This window comes from Cupressus sempervirens, chromosome 8, assembly GCF_028749045.1.
Source record: "Cupressus sempervirens isolate cs-2001-9-10 chromosome 8, ASM2874904v1, whole genome shotgun sequence".
NCBI lineage: Eukaryota > Viridiplantae > Streptophyta > Pinopsida > Cupressales > Cupressaceae > Cupressus > Cupressus sempervirens.
Window position 1 is genome coordinate 702,307,464 of NC_143125.1, and position 20,035 is coordinate 702,327,498.

Sequence of the window (20,035 nt, forward strand, 5' to 3'; positions counted from 1 at the left end):
CTAATTAGGGATAAGATTAGGGATACTCTGATAGGTGAGGCCCAATAAGAGGACTAGACATAGATGCCTCCAAAATCATAGGGTCCTAATCTTACTCCTTTATCCCCAGCACTAGTTGCAATGGTGGATAATGGTTTTGTTACTCATTTGCCTCCAATTTTACAAGAAGAGCAAGTTTAGAAGGAGCCTTTACAAGAGGAAGAACCACAAAAAATGGTAACTGATGAAGTGTCTAAAGAGGGATGAGTTTTTGAGTATTCTCAGCAAGCCTCCCAAGACATTGATGATCAAATAACATGCTCCATAGAAATGAAGACCATTGAGGGGGAGCCACTGTAGAGAGAAAGAACTCTGGAGATGAGTGATAAGGGGAAATCAATGGCTAAGCATTCTCTTTCATCCTTGAGAGATAGGTCATCATTTGAATGAGTTCCAAGGTGGCTGAGGAAGGAAATGATGAGAAATAGGAAGCAATAACTCCCTGTAGATGAATAAGATATGATTGAGTTTGTTGAAGTTCTGAGCAAACCTAAGTCCCTATCAAAGGATGAAAGATAATTGGCATCCATTAACAATACTCAGGAGCAAGATCTAATTGTACAAGTGGCTTCCCTCCTTAGGATGTATATGTAGAGACTTAAGCCCATAGGATTATTAGATGAAAGAGGTGATGCTTGAGAAGCCCATATTGGATATGGCCAGGTTGATGGTTACAATGGGTATAAAGGAAGTTTTTTGAAGCTTGGAGGAAGAAGGAGCTGAACATAGAACACTTCATAGACAAAAGAAATCTTGAGGGGATATTTAGCAAAACTTGTTCCTCCTCTTTATCCTGATTGTCCTAAAGAGACTCTCAACACTATACTCAGAGAAAGGGGAGGGGTACATCTAGACCCATTTTTGAAAGCTAGTCAACAATGGTGAGAAATTTTTGAGAAGGATATTTTAATCATCTAGGAAATCTGAAGTTATTACATGCTACCCAAGAAAATGTAAAGAAGATGGTAGCAATTTTAAAGTAGGATTTTAGCATAATGGATGAAGTGCGGGCCTCAAGTAAGGATTTATAGATTTTGCAAGCCATACGAGGGCAAAGATAAAGGATTTTGGTAGATGTATATATAGAAAAAGAGTTAGATTTGATTGATGATTGGATTAAAAAGATATCAGATAGTAATAAGGTAATGAAAATATTACATGTGGAGATCCACCAGCTTAAGGACCAAGCTTGAGAGAAAATTTTGGAAGTAGAGAAGCACTATAGCGATGCATGTCTTGACATTTTTAGAGATGATGAATACGAGAAACTAATACCTCTAGAGGTACTAGTAGAGAAGTTTTGAAATATTTTTGAGGAAGCTTCTAATGAGGATGATATCAGGCAAGCATTCAAGATAGAGGAAGCCTTGCTAGAGTTGGATACAAAACTCAAGGATCTTGCTAAGACTCAAATTGAAGTAGAAAACTATAGACAAAAGGTCAAAGACAAGTATGATTCTCTAGATCTTCTAGGTGTGGGAAAAATCATTGAGATTATAGATAAATTCAAGGAAAAACATCTTAAAATAGGTCTGGGATAATGGAGAACAAAACATAGAAGCTAGAATTTCAATTTTGACACTTAGTGAAATTTTGCATTTTTGGACCTTTGAGCTGTGTAGGTGTGCAGGTACATATGTGCACAAGTACGTAGGTACATAGGTGAGCTAGTGCACTTTTCTAGAGATGCACCAATAGTTAACTCCTAGTTCCAAAAATAGAGCTTTCCATGCATTAGAAATGCATTCTAATGGTAGTTTAACTTTGATAGATGCCTAGTGAAGGATTAGCTTCTATTTTTGGCACTTCTAGACACTTCTACTTTGACTGAAGGCTTTCTTATTCATTTTCTCTCATAAATTATTTTTCTTATGGCACGTAAAGGCTCATGCATCCAATTAATGAATAAAAAAATGGATGGAGTCCTACTAAGAATCAATTAAATTGTTAGTTTGTATATATTTAGTTTGTTTTATTAAACTAACAGCATTTTATTGTATGAAGATATCTCTCACTCTCAATACAAACTAAGGAGAGGATTTCTTATAAATACTTCATCATAATATGTAATTGGTGCTGCCATTATTTTGTAATAAAAATTATGCTTTTGGTGCTCACATTTAGATTGTATTGATTCTTGCCTAAATTTGTAATTGTTTTGTGGATTTATGTTCATGAATTGTGATTGAGCCAAATGTTTATTGCTTTGTTTCTAGCTATGTGATTTCATTTATTTTTTGTGTTTTCTATGATTTTAATGAATCCCTCTAATGTATCTAGCTTGAGAAGAAATCATCAAATTGTGTTTGCATAACTCCTTGTCTTGCATGAGCACACTTTTTGTGGCCTTGCAATTTGATAAAGGCTTAAACATCATATGATTATTAAAGTTTCCCATTGATGATTGCATCAATGGAATCAAGGAAGTGCTCCTCCTATTTTCAATGGTTACCCACCAATTTCTTTGAAAGCTTAACTTTCGAACGTATTGTTTTCATATCTTATGTCTATTAGGATTTTTACTTTCATGTTATTTACTTTAAAGTTCTTGTTATTTACTTTATTAACCCCGTGTTAGATTAGGAATTCATATTAGTTGCATAGTCAAATTTTCATTCATCAAAAAAAAAAAATAATCAATTTTTTCTTTTTTTGAGTGTTTATTTTGAAGCAATGAATAGATTCTTCATCTCGTTTGAAATTTGAAAAAAAAGAACCAGAAAAGGCCTCCTCATGAAAAATCAAATTTATCTTCAACTAAATGGATTCTAGTAGGTTGCAAGATCAACCAAAACCTTGGAGTTGATCCTTAGATTAGTTTTTCAACAGAGGAGTTCAAAAGGATTCCTATTGTTAAGCATCATACAAAATAATAGCTCAACAGAAGTGGCACTAGATGGAAGGCCATATTTTGAGTTTTAGAATAGAAGAAAAATTTGCCAAAGTTTTGAAATTTTGCATTTTTTGTGAATTCAAAAATATTTTTGAGTTTTTTGGAAATTTAGGTGCATTACTTAGTAGGTGCGTAGGTTTACAAGTGTGCAAGTCAACATGTCCACAAAATTCTATGGTACATTTCATTTTATGAGAAAGTGTGCTTCTATAGAGGTGCACTTTTTCCAAATTTGATGCAAACTAGAGGTTTTTTATTTAGAATCCCCATTTTAGCAAGTGTTAAGATCTTCACTCAGTGCACATGTATTTCTTGAGCTTACCTATTTTCACAAACCATGCAGTAATAAAGGTATACCACAAATTCAACCACTTTTGTTCGAACTTTCATCATCTTCTTCAACTGCACTCCAACCACATGGAGGACCACCACATGTTCCAATATTTCCACCTTAGCAACAACCTTTAGGTCTACCAAATCCTCTGATGACCTTCTTCACAAATGTTGTAGACCCACTGATCAATTTGAGAGCTACACTTCATGACCTCCATAAAAATCCTAAGAAGTTTTTCCCAAGGTTCATCTACAAAGAAACATGAACTACCAAAGACCACATTAAAGTATTCAAATAAATTTGCAACCAACAATAGATTACAAAAGAGGATGTGTTCTTTCATTTATTCCCCTACTCTTTAGGGGAAGTTTCCTATAATCTGTATGTCAATTTGTCACTGGGTTGTATTGGAGATTGGGATACCTTCAAGAAATTTTTTCTAGAAAAATTTAAAACTTTTTTCAACCTAGTAGTGATACATCAACAATTCATATCAATCAAAAGAGATCTAACTAAGATAGTTTCATGCTTCAATCATCACTTCCATATGGCATATCACAAGTTGGAAACACCATTTACTATACCAGTTGAAGTAGCTATTCAGATTTATCTAAATGCTATGGACCCTCTTACTACTATTTTTTTGAGAAGGTTTCCTACAAAAAATATTGATACATTGGAAAATGTCTTCACAGAAGAAATAACCTTTACTAAGTAAGCCAATCCTAATAGAGGATGATTGATACTTCCAGTCCAAGCTATCATGACAATGCCAACATACCTTATCAGGGTACCCACCATGCCTAGTCAATTCATACCTATGAATCTATTTCTAGTACAATAGACACCTGCTCCATAGAACCCCACTCTAACATATCCTAGGTATGAACCTCCAAAACTTGCCTTCTTTAAGAAAAAAGGCAGTAGTACTTGATGAACCAAAGAATAACTTTATTTCTAAATTTGGTTAGAAAAAAAAGACTATGTCACAAATGAAAAATGAATTTACTCATCTTAGGTTGTCACAAGTATAGAATAACAACTTCCAAAAAAATAATGTTAGTCCTTACAACAACAATTATGGCCAACATTACAATAGGAACTTCAATGGAAACAACAACAATGCAAAAAACAATAGTGGAGGAAACAACTTCAACCCTCCTGATCAAAATAATGGCTTCCAAAGACAAAATTGATAGTGGAACAGTCATCCAAATAATGGAAGTATTCTTGTAGATAATAAAAATAGCAACATTCAATATGAAAATATCGATTAGTATGATGATGGTCAAAATGCATCTAACAATGATGGTTTGTACTATAATGGAAATCAAGAGATGGCTCAAAGCTCACAAGTAAGTCATAATGCTCCTCCTAGGAAATTTAATACTATGCTATTAGAATTCTATGATTCCACATAGAATGCACATGTAGAAAAATCAGTTAATGAAGAGTTCTCATTTCCATTTAGCCAAGAACTAGACCTTTAGCATGAAGAGATGTTTTTTTTTATAATGATAATCAGAATACATACAACTTGAGAAGTAGAAAGGAACCTCTGATAGATGGAATTCCCCTAGAACTACAACCAACTACTCTAAATCCCAGGGTGAGCAACAATCCAACACCAGTTAAACCACCATTTGGAGGGCAAAAAAATTAGAACCAAATGAATGTACCAACAATAGTGAAATATATTGCTTGGTCTACTAAAAAATATAGTGCAGTGGAGGATTTGAAATGAACAAAGGCCAATGTGTCCTTGTTTAAGATGTTTCAAAACTATCCACAACAATGAGAGGTACTCATGAAGACTCTGGATCATACAAAGACCTCCCATAATGCAAATACTACCCCTTAGAAGATGATGTAACAACAAGTTAATGTCGTGGAGGCATTTCTCACAATGTTTGAAGATAAGGTAGAGGTACTCCCATTTTTTCTCAGTATCAGAATATATAGGAAGAATCTTCATAATTGCCTTATTGATTTAGGAGCTTCATGCAATGTCATGCCATTATCCATAGCACAAAAGCTAGGGGTCAACCCTCAACCTACCAACTAGATAGTGATACAATTGGATAAAAGAGAGGTGAAAGACATAGGTATATTGAAGGATGTGTAGATATAGTTAATAATTGGCCCACAAATTCAAAATGTCATTGATATACATGTGGTTGATATCCTAGAGACATATGAATTACTCCTGAATAGAGTATGTATGAAGTGTCTAAGGGGATGGTTTTCCATGGATTTCACTTAGCTTTGGTTACCATTGAAAGGTCTAAACAATCAAATCAAAATAGATGTTGAGCCAAAGTTAAAAAGATGATCATAGATTACAATGATCCTAATGAGGTAGCCTTCTTACAAATAGATTTAGGCTCCTACAAGGTGATGGTTTTTTATACAACTTTGTCCAAAACACCAGATAATAAAGATATGAACTCCATGATTTCAACCCTAAAAGATGAGGTCATAACACAATTCATAGACCATATGATGGCTAATTTACAATGTCTAGGAGAAGAAATATCCTCCTTCCAGGATTTTTTCAATTACATAAAGTTAGCCATTTGGAGTTTGAATTTTCATCATCTCAAGAAGTAGTTGCTAAGGTGTTAACACAAATGGTAGAGGAAAAGCAAGTTGATGACCTATGAAATGAATCTATAGAAAACCAAAGTCTAACAAATACATCTAATGCTATTGAAGAGATTGAAGGGGAAATTGAAGATCTAAATGTGTCATATAGTGATACCTCTTCAAATGGTAGAGGTTTTTCTTCTCCTCTAGTTGGAATGATCAAAGTACAAAGAAGGTACATAAAAGGCTAGGGATGGACTTTAGTGGTCATTCATCATCTGCCTCAAGTTGAAGAAATTAAAGAACTAATAGGGGAAATTCAAGAAAAATAAGAAAAGAACACACCTCCTCTATCTAGAATTCACAATAGAGAATCATCAAGTCCACCTCATGAAAAATTATAATGGGTTCCTAAGAAAAAAATCCTTTAAAGCTCAGGTAAAAGAAAAGTTGAGAAAAATAAGCATAAGGTTAGAAAAGCCAAGGAAAGCCCAATTTGGATGCTTCGCTTTGATGGTTCCAAATGCAAATCAAGAGTTGGTGTAGGTATTGAGTTAATTGGTCCAAAAGGTAAGTCTTTCTATGTAGAATACCAATTGTAATTTACATGTAATAAGAATGTTGTAGAATATAAAGCATTGATTTGAGGACTTCTCTTTGCAGTAGAGAAAGGAGTTATAGCTCTCATCATTGAAGGAGATTTTTAGTTGGTTATCCAGCAAGTGAAATCACTATATTCTTGTAAGGATAAGAGATTTCTTGCCTATAGGAAAAGGGTATGGGATCTACTAGATGATTTTGAAGCTTTGAACATAGAGTCTATTCCAAGAAGGAAAAACATGGTAGTAGACACCCTTGCTATTTCAACAAGTGGATTGCAGCCAGTTGAAGGGACAAAGTTGAAATAATTTTTAGTTGAATTGGTTGCTACTCCTCTATTCCTAACAATATCAAAAACTTCCAAGTTTTTCAGGATGATCAACATATTCTAGAATTTATTATGTGCAGTAGCCACTTTAAGGGACAAGAAATAGATGACACCCCAGATGACGCACCTTAAGATATCACAACTCAAGATGAAAATGGAATCCTGAACTTGAAAACTAATACTATTCCCAAGGGGATGATCAAGCTAGATTGCATTTTTTATCATGATGGATTTTTATTTTAAAAAAGAACCATTGAAGTAAAGGGTACCAAGGAATGCAATTCATACAATTTAGGAATAAAGAATGTTCCCAAGATGGTAAGGATTGGGAAAGCATGCAATTTACAAGAAAGGGAAGACATGCTCAAATTTCTCATGGAATATAAGGATGTTATCACCTAGAGCTACAAAGAACTGAACATGTATGATCCTCAAATTATTACACATGATATCCCAGTCAAACTTAACAACAAACCTTTTTGACAAAGGCAAATACCCATCAACCCCATCCTTGAGCCTCTACTAATGAAGGAAGTCAAGAAGTTACTGGATGCAAACATTATTTTCCCTATGCATCACTCTACATGGGTGGCTAATTTAGTTCCTATATGAAAGAAGACTAGAAAGATTTGACTTTGCATAGATTTTAACAATTTGAACTTGGCCTCTCAAAATGAAAATTACCCATTACCCTAACTAGATGAATTCTTATAAATTGTGAATGGTTTGAAAATAATGTCCTTCTTGGATGGATCTTCAGGCTATAATCAGGTAATGATAGAAGAAGAAGAAGATAGACTAAAGACTACCTTTATGACCAAATGGGGAACCTTCACCTACATGAGAATGCCATTTGGATTGATGAATGCAGGGGCTACATTTCTACGAGCCATGGATGAAGCTTTTAAGGGATTGATTGATAAATGTATAGTTATCTATATGGATGACTTGACTATCTTTTCAAGAGATCAAACTACTCGCATTACTAATATAAGATAGGTGTTCAATAGATGTCATAAATATAACATATCTCTCATTCCCAAGAAATGTTCATTTGGGATCACTAAGGGAAAACTCCTTGGTCATGTTATTTCTGAAGCTTGCATATCCATTGATCTTGATAGAGTTGAAGCTATTTTGAAGTTATCACCCCCCAGCAGTTAGAAGGAACTCAAGTATTTCTTTGGGAAGATAAATTTTATACAAAAATTCATAAGTGAATTTTGCAAAGATTGTGCATCCTCTTAATGATTTACTCAAAAAGGGAGCTAAAATGGAATGGGTTCCTAAGGTAAAGAAATCATTTGAGGATATTAAGGTAGCCATTTCCATGGTCCTAGTATTGGTAAGCCCTAATTACAACCTTCCCTTTAAGATATATTCCCTTGCTTTAGAGCATTTGTGCACAGGGATCTTGACCCAAAAGAAAGAGAAGAAAGATGAAAGAATGATGCATGATGTTGTATATCTTTCTTTTGGCGTCAAAGTGTAGGACACACTTTTCTATCTACCAAGGGAGTCTGATGTAGGAGCATCTTGCATGGGAAAATTAAATCATTAAAAAAAAAGGGGAGGAAAAAAAAAATTGTGGAGGAGAGAGAAAGTGATGAAAATAGAAAGAAAATAATAAAAAATTGAAAAATAGGAAAAAAGGAGAAAAGAGGAATTTCTATTTTCAAGGTGCATAGGTGGCATAAATAGAAAAAAAAAAAAATTTAAAAAAAAATAGTGTCATTCCATTTATCAAAGTGTGTAGGTGGCATCTTAGAAGTTTGTGAAAAGTTCCTTCAATCATGCATTTAATATTTGTTGTGATCTACAAAAGAAATGTAATTTTCTAATTGGGCCACATGGTGGTGCTTAGTTTTATTTAGGTGGAAATTCTAGAAAGTTGTAGATATTGTAGAAGGTTGTAGGTGAAATTCTAGAATGTTGTGGATAAATCATCCATTGGGTTGTAAGTGCCTATTTAAGAAAGGCTTATGTTCATTTGTAATCAAGCTCTTCAAGTGTAAGCTCTTGTAGTGAAGCTCTTCGGATGTAATTTCTTGTAGAAGCTCTTAGTGAGCAATCTCTCTTATATTGTAAGAATTTGGAGTCCTTTCATTTGGAGAATATTGTAATGAATTTCAAGTATTAATGGATACTTTATGAAGTGTTTTTGTCATCTCTCTATCTCCGTATTGTTGCATTTTTGATTGTGAGTTGGTAAGGGTGGTGTGTCCCTTCATCAAAGACCTATTGCTTTTATGAATTTCCCTTTCAAAAATGTTGAGTTGAATTATTTTAACCTTTACAAATAGTTTGTTCCCTTGGTTAAAGTGGTAAAGAAGTTCTTCCATTACATACTAAGGCGTAAGGTGTATGCTATCATACTTGACCTAGTGGTAAAGACATTGTTCACAGAAAATGAACCTGGAAAAAGGTGAGGAAAATGGATGGCTATACTTCAAGAGTTTGACCTAGAGATTCAACCTATGAAATTAGTCAGAGGTTAAGGATTATCAAGAATGATAGCTGATAAAAAATCTAGTGATGAAAAGAAATTTAAGTTTGAGAACAAAATAGAAATGAAATATCAGAAGGAAATAATAGTATCTCAAGTTGACATTGGTTAAGGTGTGGTAACAAATGTCAAGTACTAAGATATCATTTACTATCTCCTACAAAATTGATGCCCTATTTGGATGAATAGTTCATAATGTAGAGGACTTAAAATGAAGTGTGAATCCTATACACTGCAAGACAACAAGTTGTACAAAAATAACTATTAAAGGATCTACTTAAAATGCTTAGGACTTGAGGAAGAAGAGGAAGTCCTAGAACAATTTCACAAAAAGTATGGTACAGAGCATGGTTTGGTAGAAGTGATAGCTCATATGATTTTAAGATCAGGTTATTTTTGGCCCATAATATTCAAGGACACTCTTGATCATGTCTGCTCCTATCATGTTTGCCAAACTAGTGCTAATAGAGAAAGACACCCAATAATACTATTACAACCTATATATGAGGTACACCCTTTCACAAAGTGGGGGTTAGATTTTATTGGTCCAGTTAATCCACCATCATCAACTAGACATACCTACATTCTTATAGTAACTTATTATTATATGAGATGGATAGAACTAGAAACTTTCAAAAATTACACTGCCAAGGTGGTAAAAGATTTCTTGGAGGAACACATCATTACTAGATTTAGGATGTCATTTACTTTAGTATGTGATAATGGATCAAATTTTGCATTGGTATTATTGACTCAATGGGCATTTGAGAATTAGGTCATTATCAAGTTCTCTTTGAATTATTACCCACAAGGAAATGGGGTAGTTAAATCTACAAATAAAAACTTGATCATAGTAACAAGACAATTATTGAAGGAGAATCCTAAAGATTGCCATACACAACTCAAATATGCTTTATGCACAGACTAAGTAAGAGATAATAATGCTTTAGGGACATCTCCATACTTTCTTATCTATAGATAAGAGCTAGTATTCCTACTTAATGTTAGGATTCCTATTTTGAAATTCATGACCAAGTACACTAAAGATGTTGACAAAGTACAAATTAGATTGATGAATCTTTTAGAGACGGATGAAAAATGAATAGCAACATTGGAGCACATGGCTAAGCATCAAGCTATTGTAAAGAGGTGGTTGGACAAGAGAGCCATAATAAAATCTTTCAAAATTTCTAACCTTGTTCTAGTTTTGGATAAGGAGAAAGAAATTCTGGGCAGCCATACCAAGTTTCAATACTTGTGGACTAGCCCTTATTAGATTTTGGGGATTCTCAGAGATAATACTTTTAGGTTTAGTTCCTTACAAGGGGAATTTATTTCATTGCCAATCAAAGGGAAATTCTTGAAACTTTATTTTGAAGATTAAAAAAAAAATTAGTTGGATTTTATTTCTACAATTAGTTAAGTTTTATTTTTGTAAGCGTGTTTCCCTTCAGTTGCATATTTGCTTTTAGTTGCATGTTTCCTTTTAGTTGTGTGGTTGTTTTCAAAGTTATGTTAGTCTTAGATGGTGAGGTGCACTTGAGATTTTATCTTGAGCTATCTTACTCACTACTCTTTTGGTTTTCACTTCAGGAAGATGTATTTTTGTGTCAAAACATGTAGATGATTGTGTATCTTATACCAACTAAGAAATGGATGTTGCTTGAAGAAATAGGGAGACTTTTAGTCTTAAATTCAAGATTCTAGACCAACAAGTTCTCAACACTTTGAAAATCTAAAAATTGGTTGTCTTAAGTTTTGTTAGATTAAGGTTTAAGGTAGTAGGGGATGATTCAAACCCCAATTGGTTCAAACAGAAGGGGTCTTCTTGGAGGATTTCTAAGATCATTGTTTGGTATGATAATTTCTAAAAAGTTATAAAGAAGAAAACAAGGAATGTTCACAAAGGATTGAATTCAAGAAATGACACTAGTGTCCTAGCTACATAGTCTAAGCATAGTCAGGATATAGAAGAAAATAAGAAAGAAAATAAAGTAAAAAGAAAATAAAAAGAAAATATAGTGTTAAGATTGAAGGATTCTAAAAGATCTGAAATGGCAAAAATGATACACTTTCAAAATGAAGTATTTTATACCAAAACATTGCTTCATCAAATTACATGGAGCAATTATTCAAAAGGATTTACTAGAAAATTTAAAAGAAAAGTGACACCTTGGTAAGAGCCCTCAAACTAATTCTCTCATTTGGTCAAGCAAGCGATCAAAAAATAACCTTCATGGAGATTTTTAATGGATGAGCTAGAAGGGGTAGAAGATCATTTCCATCTTTTCCAAAGATTTCAATTCGTCACATCCTAAGATGTCGAAGGAAATAAATACATTGAACACACACTAAGCTTGAAGATTTTGGGTCCTAAATTTTTGACTATGAAGTCATTCAAATTTGCTTGGAATGTTTAGGATTTAGTTAGTGTTTAAGAAATGTTAGAAGAGTGTTTTCCAATGAAGAAATCCCTTTGTCATTTCTTCCTTTTGTCAGGGCTATTTTTTGTGATTCCACAATGCACACCCCTTTCCCTAGTAGAAATGGAGACCCCCTACTTTATTCTTTTAGATCTTAGGCTCCTAATTCAAGACCCCAGGATATTTTTGAGTTTTTTACCTAGTGTCCTAATTCTTATCCAAGTTTTGAGTCAAAAGATTCAGCTAACAAAAGTCAAAGATTTCTATCAAAGACAAAATTGAAAAAAAATTAATGGGGCACACTAGCACACCACATTGGGTGTGCTAATGTACAAAGTAAGGGAGAACACATCTACACCATTGCATAGATGTGTAGATGCACAAGTGAACATCTTCCCAACCATGCAACACATGACCAAGCCAAGGTCTATAAAACCCCCTTGCCCTTCTTCATTTTCTACCTTGGTTTTCTATTGAGTGCCTCCCTTTCTCAACTTTGTTATTGCATAGCTCCCAAACTTTATAGCTCCCAAACCATACAACTCTTATCGAACTCTATACTTCTATACTAGTTGAGGTGAACTAAAATAATAACCCCTCCCTACTCCAATCTCTTCATCAACAAGAATTGGATGCACACTTGTGCATTAGCCTAGGTGCACTAGTGTGTACCCCAATTTAGGGAAAAAGATAAAGAAAACTCTTAAAGGGTGTGTAGTAGTGCACTTGATCTAGTGTGCTATTGCACAACCCTCCAAAGAACTCACAAAACTCAAAAGCTGAGTTGCACATTGGTGCACTTGTACAGGTGTAAAAGTGCATAGCTTGACACAAAAAAAGTTTTAAAACTTAAAAAGTGAACTCAAACTCAATATTTTTTGTACATTTATGCACCTAATTTTGGTGCAGAAGTGCACATCCATGAATATAACAAGATGCCAATGAAGGTGTACACTTGTGCATCTAATCTAGTGCCCAAGTACATGCCTTACATTTAAAATTTTTGATTTGATGGAAAAGAGGATAATTGGATTTTTTTGCGTATTTAATTTTTTAGGATAATCCTAAGCATTATTGTAACATTATTGCAATTTTGATTTTGAACTAATGAACATCCTCCTTTTTTTGTGTAGATATAATGGCATCTTCATTCGATGAGAAAATGGCACCAAAGCCCATTGTGTTCAAGTTTCAAGGCGTACCATTGAAGTCAAGGTTTCAAGATGACTACACCAAAATTAAGGATATAGACTTTGGACACACTAATTTGGGAGAGTTCTTAAGGATTTGCAACAAGCTCAAGGAGAGATTAGTTATGGTATCTACATTGATCTTATCAAAGTTGCTGAATGTAGCTTCACACCCAACATCAGTATAATCCTTAGAGCTAATCATGACACTTGCATAACACTTTGTTCCTGAGGAAAGGGTGGTAAAGAGTGTGACTAAAGATATTTTCCTTGATCTTTGACCCATAAAAATTTAGAGGGTATTTCATCTCCCTAGGGTGGATCAATTCATCAAACTCACCTATGAGGTACCAGAAAGGTGGTATAGAGAACACCTAAGTGAGGCAATTGAGATCATCCAATCATCTTATCTCATTGAGAAGACTCCTCTAGGGAAGGTAACATGAAAGGTGGATATGACAAGGGGGTATATGAAGGAAGATATTGGATACTTTATCATTCTTTGGAGTAGAGTAATGGGTCTGCTAGTGTCTGGGCAGTTGAATATTTTCATGGTAAATTTTATTGAGACTATCAAGATAGCAAGGATGCCACTTGACTAGACCACCACATTGAGAAAAAACTTAAATGAATAATTGGAGGAAATTAAGGACAAGAGCAAGTTCTATATGACTTCATATTTGGTATATCTTCTAGCTAAAAGGGCAAAAAAAATCTTGAGTTGTATAAGAAGGGTAGCATGTAGGATCCCAATGCTTGGTCATATATCATCTACCCCAAATTGGTGAAGAAGGAGCCCTTAGGATAGAGAAAGGAATATAGAATCGTGAATGATGCATTCATATTTGTTGTCATCTGATTTATAGAGGGAGACTATGCAAAAAGATTATCTAATGATGTAGTAGGTCAAATAATGGCATTTTGGGCCTATTTCATTTAGTTTAAAACATTCTTGTATCTAAGGGTAGCTAGTGCCACTATCAATCCAAAAAAGCTCCATAGATATCCTAGTGATAGACTTGTTCTGTTGGATGTTGCATGGTAGATTAAATCTTCATATGAGAAGGTTAGGAGACAACGAAGACCATTTTGGACATGGCCCCTAGTCATAGGACCATATCAAGTTAAGAAAAAATAGGATATTTCATGTTTTTAATGGGAATGGGAGCAATATCCCCTTAAGGAGTATAATTCTCCTAGGCCATGATTTGACTATATTGGAAAATTTTAGAGTCTAGCAAGTAGGGAATTCTAGCACAAAGAAACTAATGAAGATCAATAGATGAATGTGACAAATAACTATGATGTTTGTATCAGGGACTATTGGATGAATTTGTATTTGGCTAAGAAGGCTCTAAATATAAGCATTCTTAAGGAGATATTATAGTGAATTTTTGGTGAGCTACTTGACCCTCTATTTAACATGGATAAAATTGGGGAAAGGCCCATAATGAACATTGAGGTTGATAGAGAGGAGAATGATGATATTAATCATCAAGCAAGGCATGTCATCAAGATGACATAGGATTGGATCGAGAAACCATTTTAACTTGATCCAATACCTAAGACTATAATTTTTCATATGCAAGGTCACCTAGTCAAAGGAAGAGGGAAGAAGATCACCATCCCTACCTTTACAACCTAGTCACCAAAAAGGCTAGATGTAGTATTGTTGGCTACAATTAATCAATTGTGTGTTGTCTTTGATGTTGCATAAATGTCATATCAGTTATCAGTCAGAGTCTACCAAGCTCAGTTGGTCAACAAGGAAAAAGATAGAGTCTACTGAGCTTAGTTGGTTTACAAGAAGATTCACAATGTCTACCGAGCTTACTCAGCCATCAAAGGAAAATGTGGCAAAGGATAGTTCTTACTAAGCTTACTCAATCATGAAAGGAAAATATGGCAAAAGATAGTTCTTACCGAGCTCTCATGGTTAGGAAAGGAAATTCAGTTCTTATCAAGTTCAATTAGTAGCCAAGGGATTTCATAGAATTTGTAGTGTTAACCAAGTTGAGATGGTTAACTCAAGAAATTATTTCTAAAGTAGTATTTACCAAGCAGGGTCAACCAATGAAGGATTTTATAATTTTGGGAAATAAAGTTTATTTGTTTAATGTAATATTTGTAGCTAACTGATGTATGGTTTATTGGTAAATTTAAATTGTAATTGAGTTGACTTGATAATTTGTAATGTATAAATAAAAGGTCAACTTTTGGATTCTAATTGTAAAAAAAATGAGAGTATGCAATGAGGTAATTGTGTGAATTGGTAGCATAAGAGAATTTTGAAGAAGGATAAGATATCCTTAAGGAGAAGAAAAGTTGTATTTGATCATTGAGGATCTTTTGAAGAAAAGAAAAGATTTGTATTTGAAAAATTTAGTTGCATCTCATTCAGGTCACTTATTGTTACTTTCTCACCATTGTAACAATATTTCCTAAATTTCTTAAGAGAGTTGGTTTAACAACCATTTTGTAAATCCTCTAACAAGGTGGACAGTTCAGTTGAATTTTTCTAAAGACCTCTAGCATGGCCACACCTAGCAGGGTGATTAAATCCTCTAATAGGGTCACACCTAATAGTTTTTTTTGTAAACTTTAAGAGGGTTGGTTTCTAACAGGGCTCACTTTAGAAGAGTGAAAATTGGTATCTAGTTACTTGGTGATTTTTTCAATATTGGGTTTCCACCTTAAATCTGGTGTCTCTTGTGTTCAAGTTATTTAGTTTTGCAATCATGTTAATAATTATGAATGCTTAAAGATCAATAACAAGTTAATCTACTGAGTTACAACATTTTTTTGAGTGGTTACTAAGTAACAGTAGCAACTAGTTATTTAAGACATCTAAAGGATCTAGATTTATTTTTGTGGTAACTATTTCACCCCCTTCTCAGTTACTCCATCTATAATTTCAATAATTGGTATTAGAGCATTTGGTGCTTGAAGGAAAAGATTTCAAGGATTTAAGCTAAAGATTAGGATGTCTTACAAGAGTGAAATTCCAAGACTTAATAGGCACAACTTCTCAGCATGGCAGGGATTAATGAAACTTCATCTAGCTTCTATTGGTGATAAAAAGTTGAAGTGCCTTGATGCAAAAGATGTAGAACCTACTGGCACATTATCTATCAATGGTATTGCTAAAAAAAAGACTCACAACAACATGATGATAGATATTGCATCTACCCTAAGTTATGAAGAATTTGATGATATCAAAGATTGCAAAACTACTTTTGAAATGTGGAACAAGCTAAAAGATATCTATGAAGGTGATGATAATGTGAGAAGAGCCAAAGAAAAAAGTTTCAAAGAATAATTTGATCAAATGAGGATGAGAGAGGATGAAAACATAGCAAAATATGTTGAAAGAGTTAAAGCAAGTGTTAGTGCAATCAAAGTATCTAGATGAGATATCAAGGAGGAAATAGTTATAAGTAAAGTTCTTAGAACACTACTTTCCATTTATGCAATTAGTGTTTCTGCAATTCAAGAAAGATGTGAAGCAAATCATAAGATAAATTTAAAGGCCATAGTTGGAAGATTGACTATATTTGAGCTAGATAGCTATCATAATTATGTTTGAGCTACCAAGAACATTGAATCAGCATGTGAAGCCAAGCTTTCACTCAAGGAGAAAGGCAAGAAGATAAAGGATTCTTAGTCAGATAGTGAAGAAGAATCAAAATAGATCTTGAGGTGGTTGAAGCTCTGCTAGCAAGGAAATATTCAAGATGCAATGGGAAATACAAAGGTAAGGTTCCTTTAATCTATTTTTCTTGTGAAGAAATTGGACATATTGCTGCTAGGTGCCCAAATAAACAAAACAAGGATGAGAAGAAAGGTCACAAGTGCAATGGCAAGAAATATTTCAAATCATTCAAGGAAAAAGGTAAGAAAACATATTTCGTGGCTAAGGATTCTAATGATGAAGAAGAAGATGAAATTGTTTACATTGTTGTGAAAGACGAGTCTAATAATGATGAGGAAATGACACTTATTTCTCATGTGAGCAAAAAAGATACATGGATTATAGATAGTGGTTGTTCTCATCACATGACTGGTGATAAAACTAAGTTTGAACATTTTGAAGACTATGATGGTGGTAGTGTGAGGTTTTAATAACAATGAACCTTGTTGCATAAAAGAAAAAGGAAGAACCTCACTAACCAAAGAACTTGTATGTGATAATGCATATTGGGTAGAAGGATTAAAACACAATCTATTGAGTGGCACAACTAATCAATAATGGATTCAAAGTGGAATTAATGCATAGAAAAGCAAGACTACTAGATAACAAAGGAGAGCTGATTGGATCAAACACCCAAAAAAAAGGTAACTTGTTTTATCTTGAACTTGGTGAATGTTCATGCTTTATTGCTCAAATTGAAGAAAGTTGGTTATGGCATAGGAGGTTGTCTCATGTGAACTTTGATAACTTGGTGAAGATAAGTAAATTTGGGAAAGTAGGAGGCATTCTTAACATAAAGAAACCCAAGGTTGGTGTATGCAAGAATTATCAAATTGGCAAGATGAGAAAGACTAGCTTTACAAGTAAGAACTATTAGTCTGAAGAAGTTTTAGAAATTGTGCATACTGATTTGTGTGGACTGATTGGAATTGTAAGTTACATTGGTGAAAGGTTCTTCATTATTTTTATTGATGATTACTCAATAATGATGATTGTCATGTACCTAAGAGAGAAATCAAAAGCATTTGAGAAGTTAAAATGGTATTTGGATAGAGTAGAGAAGGAAGTAGGTAAAAGATTGAAATGCTTGAGGTCAGACAGAGGTGGTGAATTCATTTCACATGAGTTTAATAACTTTTGCATTGAAAGGGGAATCAAAAGTTAGGTTTTAGCACCTGGAACTCCTAAACAAAATGGAATAGCTTAAAAAATGAATAGATCTATCATGGACTATGCAAGAACCTTAATGATTGAAAATAAAATTGCTATCAAATATTGGAAGGAAGCTATCAACACTACAATTCATACCTTGAGTAGAGTACAACTAAAGAAGGACTCATTTAAAACCCCCTATGAGTTATGGTATGGCTAAAAACCCAATGTAAGTTACCCAAAACTATTTGGAAGAAAATGTTACATTTTGAAAAAATCTAGAGAAGGTAAATTTGATGTGAAGGGTGATGAAGGAATATTTTTGGGATATTCTTGCAAGAGTAAAGCATATAGATGTTTGAATTTGTCTACTCACAAAGTCATAGAAAGTGCATATTTAAAAGTTGATGAGTTCGCAGAAAGAACTGAAGAAGAAATCAAAAGGGAACCAAAAGACTACAGGAGATTTTTTTTCATTGAACTTGATACAGTGCTAGATACACCTATCAACTAGGAATCTTCTACTCCCAAGTCTTTAGTAACCAAGCTATAGGAACTTGAGTCACATTCTGATGCTACTTAGCCAATTCCTACCAAGTTTGAAGGACCCAAGTAGTAGATAGAATAGTTAGAATCTAAAGCTGAAGTGCAAGAGGATGAAAATGCAAAGCGTTCAAAAGGAAAGTAACTTGTATTAACTAAGTACATCAGGAGATATCATGCACTAGATCAAATCACTAGAGATAAATCTGAAGGAACTATGAAAAGAAGTAGGTTGAAAGGTACCTATTTACTTACTAATTTTGAACCTAGAAGTGTCAAAGATGCATTATTAAATGAAAGCTAGATTGAGCCTATGAATGAAGAGATAGAGTAGGTAGAGAAAAACAAAACATGGACTCTTGTACCCAAACCTAAAGACAAAAATATGATTGGAACTAAGTGGGTATTCAAAAATAAGTTAAATGAAGATGGTAAGGTATCAAGAAACAAAGCTAGACTTGTATGCAAAGGATACTCTCAAAAAGAAAGTATAGAGTATGGAGAAACTTTTGCTCCTATTGCACAATTGGAAGGTGTCAGAACTTAGAAACTTTTGCTCCTATTGCACAATTGGAAGGTGTCAGAACCTTACTTGCATATGCTGCATAAAAAGGATTCAAATTTTATCACATGGATGTCAAGTTAGCATTTCTTAATGGTATAGTTGATGAAGAGGTTTACATTGATCAACCTGAAGGTTTTGTTGATCCAGACAAGGACATGGTCTGCAAATTACATGAAGCATTATATGGTCTAAAGCAAGCCCCTAGAGCATGGTATGAGGGATTTCATAACTATCTTATTCAGATTGGTTTTAAAAGAACTAATTATAATAGTAGCTTGTATATCAAGGAAGGACTAGATAATAAGATTGTTTTGGCAGAAATATTTGTAGATGATACTTTTTTCATAGGAAATGATAATCTTTGCAAAGAATTTTTAGAATGAATGGACAAGAAATTTGAAATGTCAATGTTTGGTGAGATCAAATTCTTTGTGGGTCTTCAAATTTAGTAGAATAAGAATGGAATCTACATCACTCAATATAAATAATCAAGGAGATACTAAAAAAGTTTTGTATGGAAGACTGCAAACCAGTTGGGACTTCTATGTGTACTAGATTGAAACTTACCAAGGATGATGAATCAAAGGAAGTGGATCAGACATTGTATAGATCTATGATTGGAAAGTTACAGTATGTAGTGCATATAAGACCTGATATTGCCCTTGCAATTGGTATTGTAGCAAGATTTTCAACAAAACCAAGAGAAAATCACATGATGGCAATCAAAAGGATCATGAGATATTTGAAAGACACTAAAGATTATGGATTATGGTATAAACTTGGAGGAAATATGAATTTAAAAGTGTTTACTAATGCAGATTGGGAAGGAAATATTGATGACAGAAAGAGTACATGTGGAAGAGCTTTCTTTCTTGGAAAGAGGTTGGTTTCTTGGACAAGTAAAAAGAAAAATTGTACATCCTAGTCCACAATAGAGGCAAAATATGTTGCAGTAGCAGTAAATTGTTCAAACATTGTTTAGTTTAAATAATTATTGAAAGGTATGAAGGTAGAGATTAAAGAACCAGTTGTCATGTTTTGTGATAATATGATTACAATTAACATATCCAAAAATCTAGTGATGCATTCAAAAACCAAGCATATTGCTATAAAGTATCACTTTGTCAAAGAATTCATGCAAGATAAGGAGATTAGATTGGAATATATATCCATACAAAGGAACAA